The sequence below is a fragment of the Monodon monoceros genome, unplaced genomic scaffold (assembly GCF_005190385.1).
Source record: "Monodon monoceros isolate NGI ecotype Baffin Bay Population unplaced genomic scaffold, NGI_Narwhal_1 Super_Scaffold_15, whole genome shotgun sequence".
NCBI lineage: Eukaryota > Metazoa > Chordata > Mammalia > Artiodactyla > Monodontidae > Monodon > Monodon monoceros.
The window spans coordinates 32,080,218-32,092,987 of record NW_021703771.1 but is presented as its reverse complement, the minus strand read 5'-3'; the positions used below and the strand labels follow the sequence as shown (position 1 = coordinate 32,092,987).

The following is a 12,770-nucleotide window of genomic DNA, read 5'->3' as shown; positions in this document are numbered from 1 at the left end:
GGCTAGTGGCTACCCTACTGGACAGGGCAGTTCTAAGCAGTCTATTTTCAATTTCCTTCTTGTCCCCCAAGTCTCTGAAACTGTGATGAGAACTAGCTGTCATGTAAACTCCTAGAACTTATTGTTAGTACCTCTCATTATCATATAGCCTCCTTGCATTTTTTACCTTTTGATGCATTTGACTTGTCTCAGAGCTAACCTGTAAATTCTAAGGCTGGAACCATGAACTGATTGACTCTCAAGGCTATAAACGCCTTTGACAAAACCATCAACTAATTCTTCTCTTGATGCCTGTCTCCCCCGCACCTAGTTCCTATTAAGTAAGCCTTCAGAATCTACTTAAAGTCAAATCCAGGGGTCAAGGCATCCATGTAACCTAAAGCAGACACCTTCTCTGGCGAGTGCTAGAAGGGGATCTTCTTTTCAGGATCTGAAATCTGTTTCTCTCAAGTCTGCATCTCTCTCTCTTTTTTTTTTTTTTTGCGGTATGCGGGCCTCTCACTGTTGTGGCCTCTCCCGTTGAGGAGCACAGGCTCCGGACGCGCAGGCTCAGCCGCCACGGCTCACGGGCCCAGCCGCTCCGCGGCGTGTGGGATCTTCCCGGACCGGGGCACGAACCCGTGTCCGCTGCATCTGCAGGTGGACTCTCAACCACTGTGCCACCAGGGAAGCCCTCAAGTCTGCATCTCTTGAGACCACATGAAACAAATCTATGTTACATGATGAGTTTTTACATATTTAGAGATAGTCCCAGTAGCTTTCTCTCTTCTGTGAGAATCTTCCCAAGTTCAAAGAGTACTTCTTCATTTGTCATGCTTTTGAGCACTCTTCATCATTTTGCTCTTCTCTGAAATAATTCCAACTTCTTTAAGGTCTTCTTAAAGTGCCTGATCTAGAACTGAACGCAGAACTACAGAAGTAGTTTGGGCAGTGAAGTGTATAATTGGATCACTATTGGCTGCCTCTCTATAAAACACGGTTCTATGAGGTGTCAAGACATTCCTTACGAGAGGGGTATGGAAGTGAAAAAAGGAGCCACAACACATTATTAACTCATACCGCCTTTGCATGCCCGGCTTTTAGCCTAGAACTGTACACACATACAGCACATTCTTGAGGTTAATTTTTCTTAATGTCATCTTCCTGATTCAATTGAGCCAGGGAATCTTCAGGCATTTTGTTTTTGGTGGGGTTCGCCCGACAAAAGGACCGACTAGAAGAGGTAACTTTAAGAGAACTAAACTGAGAATCCAGAAAGCTTAAGGAAGTCGGGACTTGAAAGGAAGGAACCGTATATAAAGTGACCAGCAGCCAGGATTTCTGGCTGGCGATGACAATGGCAATTACTTGGTTCTTCACTCATACTCAGGGCTCCTCTCTCCTTTACCTGTAATAGGAATTACCTCCTCCGTGTCTTCACCTCACAGAGAAGGGCAGGGAGAAGATGGAACCGACTCAAGTAACTGCAGGGAAAGATGCTAAGGCAGCGATCTGGAGGTGGCAGGCCCGGCCTCGCAAGGGCACCCCACAGACACCGAGTCGCGGGAACGCGCGCACCCGCGCCCACGCCCGCCCGGGGGCGCGCCCTCGCCGCAGGCCTGGTCCCCCTCAGCGCTGGGCGGGCGGCGGGCGGGGCGGCGGCGCGCGCACGCGGGGGGGTGGGGCTGGGGGAGCCGACGTGCAGACGTTGGCGCCGCTGCGGGCGGGTGACGTGTAGGCCCGCGCTTGCTCCGCCCCCTCCCTCCTCTCCGGGTCTGTGGGTCTGTCCGGCTGTCGGGCTGTCTTCGCGTACCCTGCCCCGTGGCTGGAGGGGACCCGGCAAGCCCGGTGTGGGGTGCGGACTAGGACGCGGCGGGGCAGCTGCCTGCTGGCATCCTCTGCACTGCCCTCCGCCCCTCACCCGGCGTGGGAAGTAAAGATCAAACCGAAATGGAGGGAGGCGCGGAGGCAGGAGCTGGCGGAGAGATGAGAAGCGCATGAACCGGGGCCGAGAGGTGAGGAGAAGGAAGTGGGAGGAGGAGAAGGGGTGCTGCGGCCCTGAGAAGCCGGTAGGAGGCGGGGCCAGGGTGCCCCTTGGACTATTCCCGTTCGGCCCCGGAGGCAAGCCCGGACCTGTCATCCCTCTCGGGGCCGGAGACTTGTCTGTGGTCTCGGATAGTCTCGTCCTTTTCATGGAATTTGTAGGGTGGGGGTGGGAACCGAAAAATGAACCAGAGTCACATGTTGCCAAGGTGTTAGGCCACAACGTGTTGACCAGATGGGTAATTTTTAAAAATTTTTCCTGTGCGTGGGTGATTTGTTTTCATTAGGGTTTTTTGTGTTTTTTTGTGTGTTTTTTTCCCGTTACAAAAATGTAGTAACTTTTTCGTTTTCTTCACGTGGACTTGGGAGAGAAATCAGCTTCCTTGTGTTTTTTACCTCCACACTGAAAAGTAAATAAAGTGGGTGGGGAGTGGACCATGGTGAATTTAGCAATCGAGGAGTCTAGAATGTTACTTCGAAATAAGTGTTGTATGCGCAAGCGTGCTGAGGTGTTGTGGGTACGTGGGCAGTTCTTTTAAATAGGCTTCTTATCACACATTAACTCATTCATTGACTGCAGTGTGTTCGTGTATTTTGCTGTTTAGTTTAAAAGAAACATTTTATAGGAAGCTAAAAGTTTTATATGAATGGTATCACATGTGTAGTTCAAACTAGTAATAATATTTTCTGTCTTTCTTTCCCTAAGTAAGATTAGATTGAAGAGCGGTCACCATCACCAGGTTGCATGTTTCATAGATTGAAATCACTTTTCTGATTTTCAAAGTGTTCTCAGAAGTTGAGAATTCAGCTTTTGATTCCACTCTGGATCGTGCTTCTCTTCATGTATCTTTCATTTTTAATGATAATTATAATAATGTTCTTGCATAAGAAAAATGCTCCTTAGAGATACCAGTTAAGTGTAAGCTAAATAATATTATTTAAATGAATTAATTTTTCATAGCTTAAGTTGTGATCCCTGCTGAATAGTTTTAGTTTTTGTTCATTTGTCATTCACTTATTTATGTCTTCATATGTACCAGGCACTATGCTAGGCCTAGGAAATCAAGAGACATAGGATGTCGGTACTTATGGAACTTTCTGTAGTCCATCACCCTTTTAGTAGAGAATCTGGACTAGGGCTCCTGCTCATGTCATGGATCACTAGTTGACCTAAGCAAGGCTTTTTGCAAGAATAAGTTATTGTCAGTGTTTATATGTAAGTGGCATTGAAAGAGGAGCAGATTATTTTACTTGCCCAGAATGACTTGATTTTGCCTTTGATGAAAAAGATGGTATGCATGCTAGTGTTTTGCCAGTTAAGAGGAGTAAGTTTTCTTTTTGCAAAGTTGGCTTAGTTGTAAAATTCACAATTGGAAATCAGTTTCTACCTGAAAAATAATACTTCATTTTTCCAGTTTTTACATTGGTCTGAGTGATCTATGTGTTAATAACTTGTAATTCATAAGCATTCTATGCACAAAGCATATTCATGAGGAAAATGTATAGTACTTGTTGAATGAAGTAAATTTATTGCCCCATAGTACCTTCCATGGGGAGGTAGTTAACATGAGCCCTTTTAGTACAGAATAATCTTGATGTAATGTGACACAGTTTGAAACTTTGAGCAGATATCTACCTGAAACTGAAATTACAGCAAAGACATTTATGGAAAGAAAAAGTGCATAATTACCAAGGAGGAGAGAGTAAGGTATCTAATCTGTATTTAGTACTCATCCAAAGGGAGGCATTGTGTGTTATACTCTAAAGTTACTTAAAGTAGGGACTGGATCTTATTTCTCATTTCTTTTGCCTGGTATAATACTTAGCACATAGTTGACAGACCCATATAGATGTTCATTAATTCAATATGTACCATCTCATTTGAGTATTTTGCATGTAGATGAGCAAGTATGTTTGAGTGAGTTTGTCTATTGTTTGTTCATTTTCCAGCTCTGCGTTGGCTGTGGTAATGTCTTATAGGTTGTCCTAATTTATTTCTGAAACTGTCTCTGTGATACAGAGTTAATGCAATTCAACCCATGTTTGAGTATTCTGATTTTAATCAGATCATTCAGCCTGAAAGGGGCATAAAAAATCATTTTGTTATTCCTCTTCATTTTATTGATCAGAAAATTGATATCCTGAGAAGTTAGCTGATTTTCTACCATCAAACAAAAATTGGCATCTGAATTAATTTCTTTTTATTCTGCTTCTTCCTACTACAGTCTGTCTCTCCTCATTGTTATTTGAATAGAATAACTCTTGGAGACCTTTGTAAATTAAGATAGATTCCCATTTTATCTTCCTGGTTTTGGAGTTTTTGACTAGTTTTCCTCCACTTCTGTGATTCCCTCTTTAAAGATAATTCTTAGGAATTGCATTCATTATCAAAGGTTTGAACTGACATGGAAAATAAGGATACAATTTTGAGAGGTACATGATTTAAAGATATAATATGTAAGACAATTGCCGGTAACAGTAAGCATTCTCAGGATATGTTTTAATAAGATAATTGGCAAGAAATATTTATAGTTGAAGAGAAGAAAGTTCATACCTAGTTATTTAATGACTAAACCAAAGATTGTCAAACTGCTGAATCATAATCTTGGGGGGTGGTGTCTAGAAATGTCTATTTTCAAGCAACTCCCAAGTGATTCCAGTGCCACCAATTCATACTGTGAAGAACTTCTATATTAAAGCATATGAATTCAAGAGCCTCTTAATTTTGGATAGTATCTATCTTATTACACCAGAACTTCAAAAGAAGGAAGGTAGTTTATCTCAGGATTATGGAGTAGTCAGGGAGGCAGTTGCTAATGTTCTTCAGCATTTTCAAAGACTTGCTAGGTCATTTTCAAATGCAGTCAGTAACTAGCAAGTTATTCAGTTGTGTGTAGCTAAGAAACATGGCATATGAATTTGATAAAGGAAAATTTATATTCCATTCCAGGTGAGGAAATCCTTGCTTACCAATGAGACAACTTGTCCTTGTAGAAAAATTCTTGAAAGTGAATAAAATGTCCAACAAGCCAATCAAATAGAACAACGTAAAAATGATAAATGCTACTCTTATTTATAAATATTGATAGATGTAAGTATGTCTTAATCTTGATTTAAGAAACTTAATTATAAAAGTCTACATAAATGATTTACAAGAATAAATTAATGACAGTATACAATCTGCAAAAATAATTTCAGTGCATCCTTTCCCAGTGCACATATATTTTCTAAAATGAGACCTGCTTTAAGTAGTACCTCTAACACCAGGGAGGCTCACTAAACGTTCTTTTTGAGCGTTCTTTAAGGAGTGAAGGAAGCTTTGCAAAAATATTAGCAATGCTTTTACTCTGAAGATTGGTGTGGTAAGGAATAACCTAAAAATCAATTCTGGAAAGCTTCACAGTAATACTCTGAGTACACATCATTGAACAGATATTTATTGAGTTCTTTGGCACAGACCAAGAACCATACAGGGTACCAGGGAAAAGAAGACATACATCACTTTTGCACTCTTGGAGATTATAGGCAAGATGTTGGCTTTGGGAGACTGTTCGATGAAATTCCTTAAGGAATTTGAGGGGTGGCTTGGCTGAACACCAAGCTTTGAAAACTCCTCTGTTTGTATTTATTAGAAACAGAACACTGGAAGAACATAGCTAAAATTCTATATCCAGTGGACATTTTACCACATGTCTTGACAGCGTTTGACATGGTTGACCATACCTCTTCCTTAAAACTTATCCTTTCCTTGGTTTCAGAGACACCACCCTGGCCTTATTTGGCCTCCTGTTGTTCAGGATCTCCTTTATAGACCTTTCTACCCATTTATTCTGTAAAGTCTCGTGTTACTCCAGCTTCTGCTGTTCTTGTCTTCTTAGTCTTCACACAAATCCTTGGGTGATTTTTATCTATTCCCATGATACTCCTTATGATTCTCATGTTTGTATCCAGACCTCTCTCCTGAACTTCGCACCTGAATATTCAGTCCCTACTGACCGTTTCTACTTGAATGTCATACAGACATCTCAGACTCAACTCATCTGAGATTGAACTCATGATATTCCTAACTGCCCCCCCTACCCAAGAAAAATTCTGAGCCCTAATTCAGTGAATTCTGTCATCAACCTGATCTATACATGTGGAGGTCAGCTGAGGTCCTTGCCTCCTTCCCCACCACAGATAGAAATAATCAGAGTAAGCCAAATAAATTTAATTGAATTACCTGATTCCTCCACTTTTCTCTAAATCACTACCACTACTTTGTTTCAGGAACCCATCATCTCCTCATCTTCATCTCTTCATCTGGATTACTGCAGCAACCTCCTAGTATCTTTCTGCTTCAGGTCTTGCCTTCCTGTGGTCCATAGTACTGCAGTCATAGTAATGTCTATTAAACACAGCTCAAGTCAAAAACTCTTCTGAAGATTTCTTTTACTATTAGAACAATTTCTAAACAACATAACTTATGAGGCCCTTCATGACCTCATTCCTACCTATCTCTCCAGCTCCATCTCTTGCCACATTACATACTCTTTGACCACTATGCTCCAGTCATCTTTTCAGTTCCTTGAGTGTGAAATGTTCTCACCCCTCATCTGGAATATGTTGCCCTTTTTACCTAACACTTCATCCTTGAAGTCTCAAGTAAGAAAGCTGCTTTTCCTTCCCAACCTCCTTTCTTGCTAGGCTAGATGCACCTGCTTTGTGTTCCGATAACACTCATTACTGCTTCCTTTTATAGATAGCAGTCTTAGTTTGTATTGAGATAGCTTATTTAATTGGGTTGTCTTCCCCACCAGGCTGTGAGCTTCGCAAGGGCAGGTAGCAGATTGATTTTGCTCACTGTGGTTCACCCAGCCTGGTGTCCAGCATGCAGTGGAAATACTAGTTAAGAAATATCAATTGAGTGAAAGTTGTTCCTGCATTCTTCTACTATGATTTTCCTGCTGAGCCCACTCCTACCCTAGAGTTTCTAGCAACTGTTGACTATCCTTTTACCCTTGCTTTTGCTTTTCTACTTTATTAGCTTGAGATTTTGAAAAAAACTTACCCCCAAAATAAGAATTACCTTTCTGCATATATAAGTTCTTTGAAAAGAATGGCATCATGAGTTGAATAAATCACATTAGCTTTTGATTTCTTTTGTGTTTGAGTAAATTTCCTTGTTTGTAACACCTCTTTTCTTAGGGACTGAAATAAGTTAATCAAATAATTAAGCTAATTTCTGTGAAACTATATTTTTGAGGTCTTGAAATAAAGATGATATAAGCTTCAAAAAATAAATGTATAGGAATCCAGACCTGTAAATTCTGCCTCTTTTTTTTGTGGCAGCTTTGGCTTCCCTTTATTCTTCCTGTCAGTCCATCCATCCAGCCATTATACAAATATTTACCGAGACTGCACGAGGCCCCAGGCACTGTTTAGGTGCTTTGGATACTGCAGTGAACAAAACAAAGTCCCCACCCTTGTGGGGATCTTACTCTATTGGATGAAGCTGACAACAAGCACAGTGATAAGTGCCTTGAAGTAAAGTGGGTTGGGTGCAGGAGAAGGATGAAGGAAAGGGTGCTGTTTTAGATAGGGTGGTCCGAGAAGGCGTCTCTGGTAAAGAGATGTTTGAGCAGCAACCTGAAGGAAACGAGGGACCTACCTTTGTGGCATCTGGGGGAAGAGTGTTCATCCAGAGGGATCTGCTTGGTATGGTTATATCACTGCACCAAGGCCAGTGTGGATGCCCCAAAATGAGCAAGGAGGAGAGTTACAGGGGATCAAATCAAAAGGTTGGAGAAAGCCAGATGCCTTGGGAGTTTTGAAGTTTACTTAGAGATATGGGAAACCTTTGGGGGGTTTTGAGCAGAGGAGAGCCACAATGTTATTTGTTTTAGAAAAGAATCATTCTTGTTTATATGTGGAAATTAGATTGTTAGGGAGTAAGGGTGAAAACAGGGAGACTAAATAGGCCATTGCAGTAAACTGGGGAAGAGATGGTAATGATGAGAAGTGATCAGATTCTGGATATATTTTGAAGGTAGAATTGGGAGACTTTCCTGATAAAGTGGATGGTGTAAAGCATAACTCCAAGGTTTTTGGTCTGAGCAGCAGGCAGAGTGGAGTTGTGATTTATTAAAGTGAGGTAGACCATAAGAGGAGGTTTGCATGGGAGATAAATTTTGACATTTTTAAGTTTGAGCTCGATTTAAGTGGAGATGTGGAAGAGGCATGGGTAGACAAATCTGGAGTACAGGTGAGATGCGCAGGATGGAGATAAGAATTTGGTGTTAGAATATAAATGATACTTAAAGCCTTGAGACTGAAGGATCACATGGGGAATGACTGTAGCTAAAGAAAAGGTCTGAACTCTGAGCTTAGGGGCAAAGCAGTGTTAAAGGATAGTAGGATGAGGAGGAGCCAAGAAGAGTGGAAAAAGCCAAGAGATAATGTAGGAGAAAAAACAAGACATATTGGTGTCCTAGATGCCAAGTGAAGCAACTGTTCAGAAGGGCTGGGTCAAAATCTCCTGACAGGGATCAAACAAGGACTGAGAAGTAACATTGAATTTGGCCATGTTGAGCTTATTTGTGACCTTTATAGCTCTTTTGGTGGAATAGTACAGGTTAAAGCCTGATAGGACTGGAGTGTCTGCTGTAGATAGCGATCAAAAAAGTGGGGTGTTAATTGAAAAGGACTGTGGAGTTTTTAAATATGGGAGCAGCTACAGCATATTTTGGGGTTTTGGAAATCATCCAATAGAGAAGAAAATATTACTAACAAGGAGAGAGGGGACTTTCACTTCAGCAACTTTATCACTGTGTCCCCACTGAATGTTTTTCTTTTTCTTTTTTTTTTTGGCTGCGTTGGGTCTTCGTTGCTGTGCGTGGACTTTCTCTAGTTGCGGCGAACGGGGGCTACTCTTTGTTGTGGTGCACGGGCTTCTCATTGCAGTGGCTTCTCTTGTTGCGGAGCATGGGCTCTAGGCGCACGGGCTTCAGTAGTGGTAGCATGTGGGCTCAGTAGTGGTGGCTCATGGGCTCTGGAGCGCAGGCTCAGTAGTTGTGGTGCATGGGCTTAGTTGTTTTGTGGCATGTGGGATCTTCCTGGGCCAGGGCTCGAACCTGTGTCCCCTGCATAGGCGGATTCTTAACCACTTTGCCACCAGGAAGTCCCTGAATGTTTTTGTTGAATGAATGAGTTAATGGATGGGTAGAAGTATTTTCACCAGATGCAGTATAATTTTTTTTTAATCAATGCTGAATAAAAAGTGGAATAAAGAACACTTCAGTTAACACCTCCTTTTCCAGATCGTTGTGGGATTTTTTAGGTTTCAGTCTTCTTTAGTTAGATTACCATCTTGAAGTTTACTTTTTCACCCTGGTGAACCTGGTGTTTCTCAGGTCTTTGCAGCTGCCCTCACAAATGATCTATTAAAATGTGTCACCACTACAGACTTGTCGAATCTTTTACTTTTTGTTCATTTTTCTCATTTGAACTTTTAAAGAGTTGGTACCTATTTCAAAAATTTTGAGACCTCTTGTTAACTATTATTTTTGACTTAAGAAGATACAGTATTTGCCAGAAGAGTGAAGGAATACAGATTTTTGAATGTTCAGAGTAGGGTTGCCAAATAAAATACAAGATGCAGAGTTAAATTCGAATTTCAGGTAATGACAAGTAACTTTTTTAGTATAAATATATCCCATGTAAGTATGTCCCAAATATTGCATGGGACATATTATACTAAAAAATTAATTGAAATTCAAATTTAACTCTGACTTTATATTTTTATCTGCTAATCTGGCAACTGTAATTTAGAAAAAAAGGTTTGTATGATTCATAGTCTGAGAGTATAAACACAAAGGTAGATCTTCAGAGTCTGGGTCTCTGGAGAATGTAATACTGATGGTATATTCATACATAACTCTGATGATCAAGAAGAGAGAGGTGTCTCAAGAAACTGATGTTGCTGTGCCTGAATATTTTTAAAAAATATAAATTGAACATGGAGAAGGAGTACACGAACTAAGAATGAATTAAAGAGAGTTTGTGGGATCTGTGATGCGTATCCTTGAAGAAACATTAAGGTTAGCAAAAACAGTTTTTAAGCTACATTCGACAGTGTGTTTCTTGGGGCAGTTACTAGGATGTTAAAAGAGAATATAGAGTTCATTAACTACTTGATCTCTTCTTTCTTTTATGCTAAGGAGAATGGAGAATGGACTCTGGATTGAAAATGGCAGAATTGATTTGGATTAAATGGAATTGAAGCACATTATGGGTAGCAGTATTAAAAGAGCACCCAGATGTTCAGCGTTCAGTCTCTCATAAGCCTGAGCATTTTCAGTAGTGCTTTCAGAACCTGCGATTTGGCAGACATTCAGTTTGATGCTTTCACAACTCTTCTTTCTCTTATTAGGCTTCTGTGTTTATTTACAACTTAATTAAAACTTTTAATTGTGCAGTATTTCAAGAATATGGAAAATTTTCAGAAAATAATGTAATACACTCCTATACTTGCCATACAGATTTAACAAGTAGTAATTTTTGCCTTATTTGCTTCAGTTCTTCTCTTTTGAAAAGTATTGCTAATTTTTTTCCCCTCTTTTGTCACTTCTGTGCTGCCTCTCAATCCATTACCTTGAAGCTGGTGTATATAGTTCTCATGCATGTTTCTACATATTTCTGTGTGACAGGATATAAGCCAAGGGTTAATGAGGGAGATTGATGGAAAGAAATGGGATTGATTAGCTTGGTGAAGAGAAAATTTAAAGTAGGATTACAGGTTCCTTCAACTATCTAGAAGTCACTCATGTGAAAAGAGTACTTTGATAACTTATTGACATTAGGCAGTACAGATAATTTTTTTAAAGTACTTTTAATATCAGAAAGCAACATGTAGTACTTAGTGACCTAATTCTTTTATAGTCTATACTTACATGGAAACTTTTATAAAACATTGAAAAACATCAATGTTCAACCTACACAAATGTCATTTTTTTAAAAAAAATCAACAACAATCATGATTTTCCTAATGTCTTTACTGTAAATATGGTTAACCAGCAATCTTTAGAGAAATGACTATATTACTATTTAAAAGTTTGTTAAGGGTACACATCCTGAAATATTTAAGACATCAGAGAAAGTGAATTTTAAAAAAATGTTCTTCATGTTTTGATGCTTTTTGAAGCATGGTGTTTCTTTCAGTAATTGCATTCTAAAAAAGGTGGGAGGTATCATTGACAAAACCTGCTTTTCTGTGAACTGTAGTATATATAATATGTTGGTAAGAAAAATGGCTTAGAAGTTCGAATGTAAGAAAGAATGAGAGATACGGGTCTGACCCTTTCACACACCTTTCAGTTTAGGAAACTGAATATCAGAGGATGGAGTCGATAGGGAAGTGAGAGTTCAGCTCAGAACAAGGCACAGAGAAAACATTCTTATGGACTATACTTGCCAGGGCACATTTCTGACTAATACAAAGTGAAAGAGAGTACCCTGTTTTTGTAAGTAATTAAGTTTTTATTCATAAAGATTGAAACAGACAGTTCAGACTAGAATGTTAAATAATGGTCATGGCAATACATTCTTTCAGAAAGATTAAGTAAAGCATACATGACATGTAATATAGTAGCACAATAAAATTCTTACCATGTGTTTGTTCTAATTCATAATGCCCAATAAATTAAGTGATTTACTTTCCTGTTTTTATATTTCTTGTTTACCACATAAATTCATCTGCGTCCTGATTTTAGTGTCTAGTTTTTCTCTACTTGAGAGAGAGGGGTAGAGATTTCATTCTGCTATTACGAGGTAGGTGCCAACTTCTTTTACACAGTGTCAGTGTTAGGGTGATTTAAGAATTTCCTCTACACTGATCTTCAAGATGGCAGAGGAGTAAGACGTGGAGATCACCTTCCTCCCCACAAATACATCAAAAATACATCAACACGGGGAACAACTCCTACAGAACACCTACTAAATGCTGGCAGAAGACCTCAGACTTCCCAAAAGGCAAGAAACTCCCCACGTACCTGGGTAGGGCAAAAGAGAAAAGAAAAAACAGAGACAAAAGGATAGGGACGGGACCAGCACATCTGGGAGGGAGCCGTGAAGGAGGAAAAGTTGCCACACACTAGGAAGCCCCTTCACTGGCAGAAATGGGGAGTGACGGGGTGAAGCTTAGGAACCACGGAGGAGAGCGGAGCAACAGGGGTGCAGGGGGCAAAGCGGAGAGATTCCTGCACAGAAGATCAGTGCCAACCAGCACCCACCAGCCTGAGAGGCTTGTCTGCTCACCCACTGGGGTCGGTGGGGGCTGGGAGCTGAGGCTCAGGCTTCAGAGGTCAGATCTCAGGGAGAGGACTGGGGTTGGCTGTGTGAACACAACCTGAAGGGGGCTAGTGCACCACAGCTAGCTGGGAGGGAGTCAGGGAAAAAGTCTGGACCTGCATAAGAGTCAAGAGACCATTGTTTCAGGGTGAGCGAGGAGAGGGGATTCAGAGCACTGACTAAAGGAGCTCCAGAGATGGGTGTGAGCCATGGCTATCCGCGTGGGCACCAGAGACGCACATGAAACACTAAGGCTGCTGCTGCAGCCACCAAGAATCCTGTGTGCAAGCGCAGGTCACTATCCACACCTCCCCTCCCGGAAGCCTGTGCAGCCCACCACTGCCAGGGTCCCGTGATCCACGGACAACTTCCTCAGGAGAACACACGGCGTGCCCCAGGCTGCTACAACGTCACACCAGCCT

The 12,770-nt window shown here is 41.0% G+C and overlaps 1 protein-coding gene across 6 annotated transcripts in view; it reads left to right on the top strand.

Annotated features, from left to right (window-relative positions):
* Positions 1–1,738: 1,738 nt before the first annotated feature.
* Positions 1,739–12,770, top strand: part of ASCC3 (activating signal cointegrator 1 complex subunit 3) — a 337,033-nt gene continuing 326,001 nt past the window's right edge. For 4 of the 6 annotated variants that reach the window (XM_029223642.1, XM_029223644.1, XM_029223645.1 and 1 more), the window contains exon 1: positions 1,774–1,994. The gene's annotated coding sequence lies outside the window, so the exon portion shown is untranslated. Of the gene's footprint in view, positions 1,995–12,770 lie in introns of all 6 variants that reach the window. The other 2 variants (XM_029223639.1, XM_029223640.1) reach the window with 2 other exon arrangements.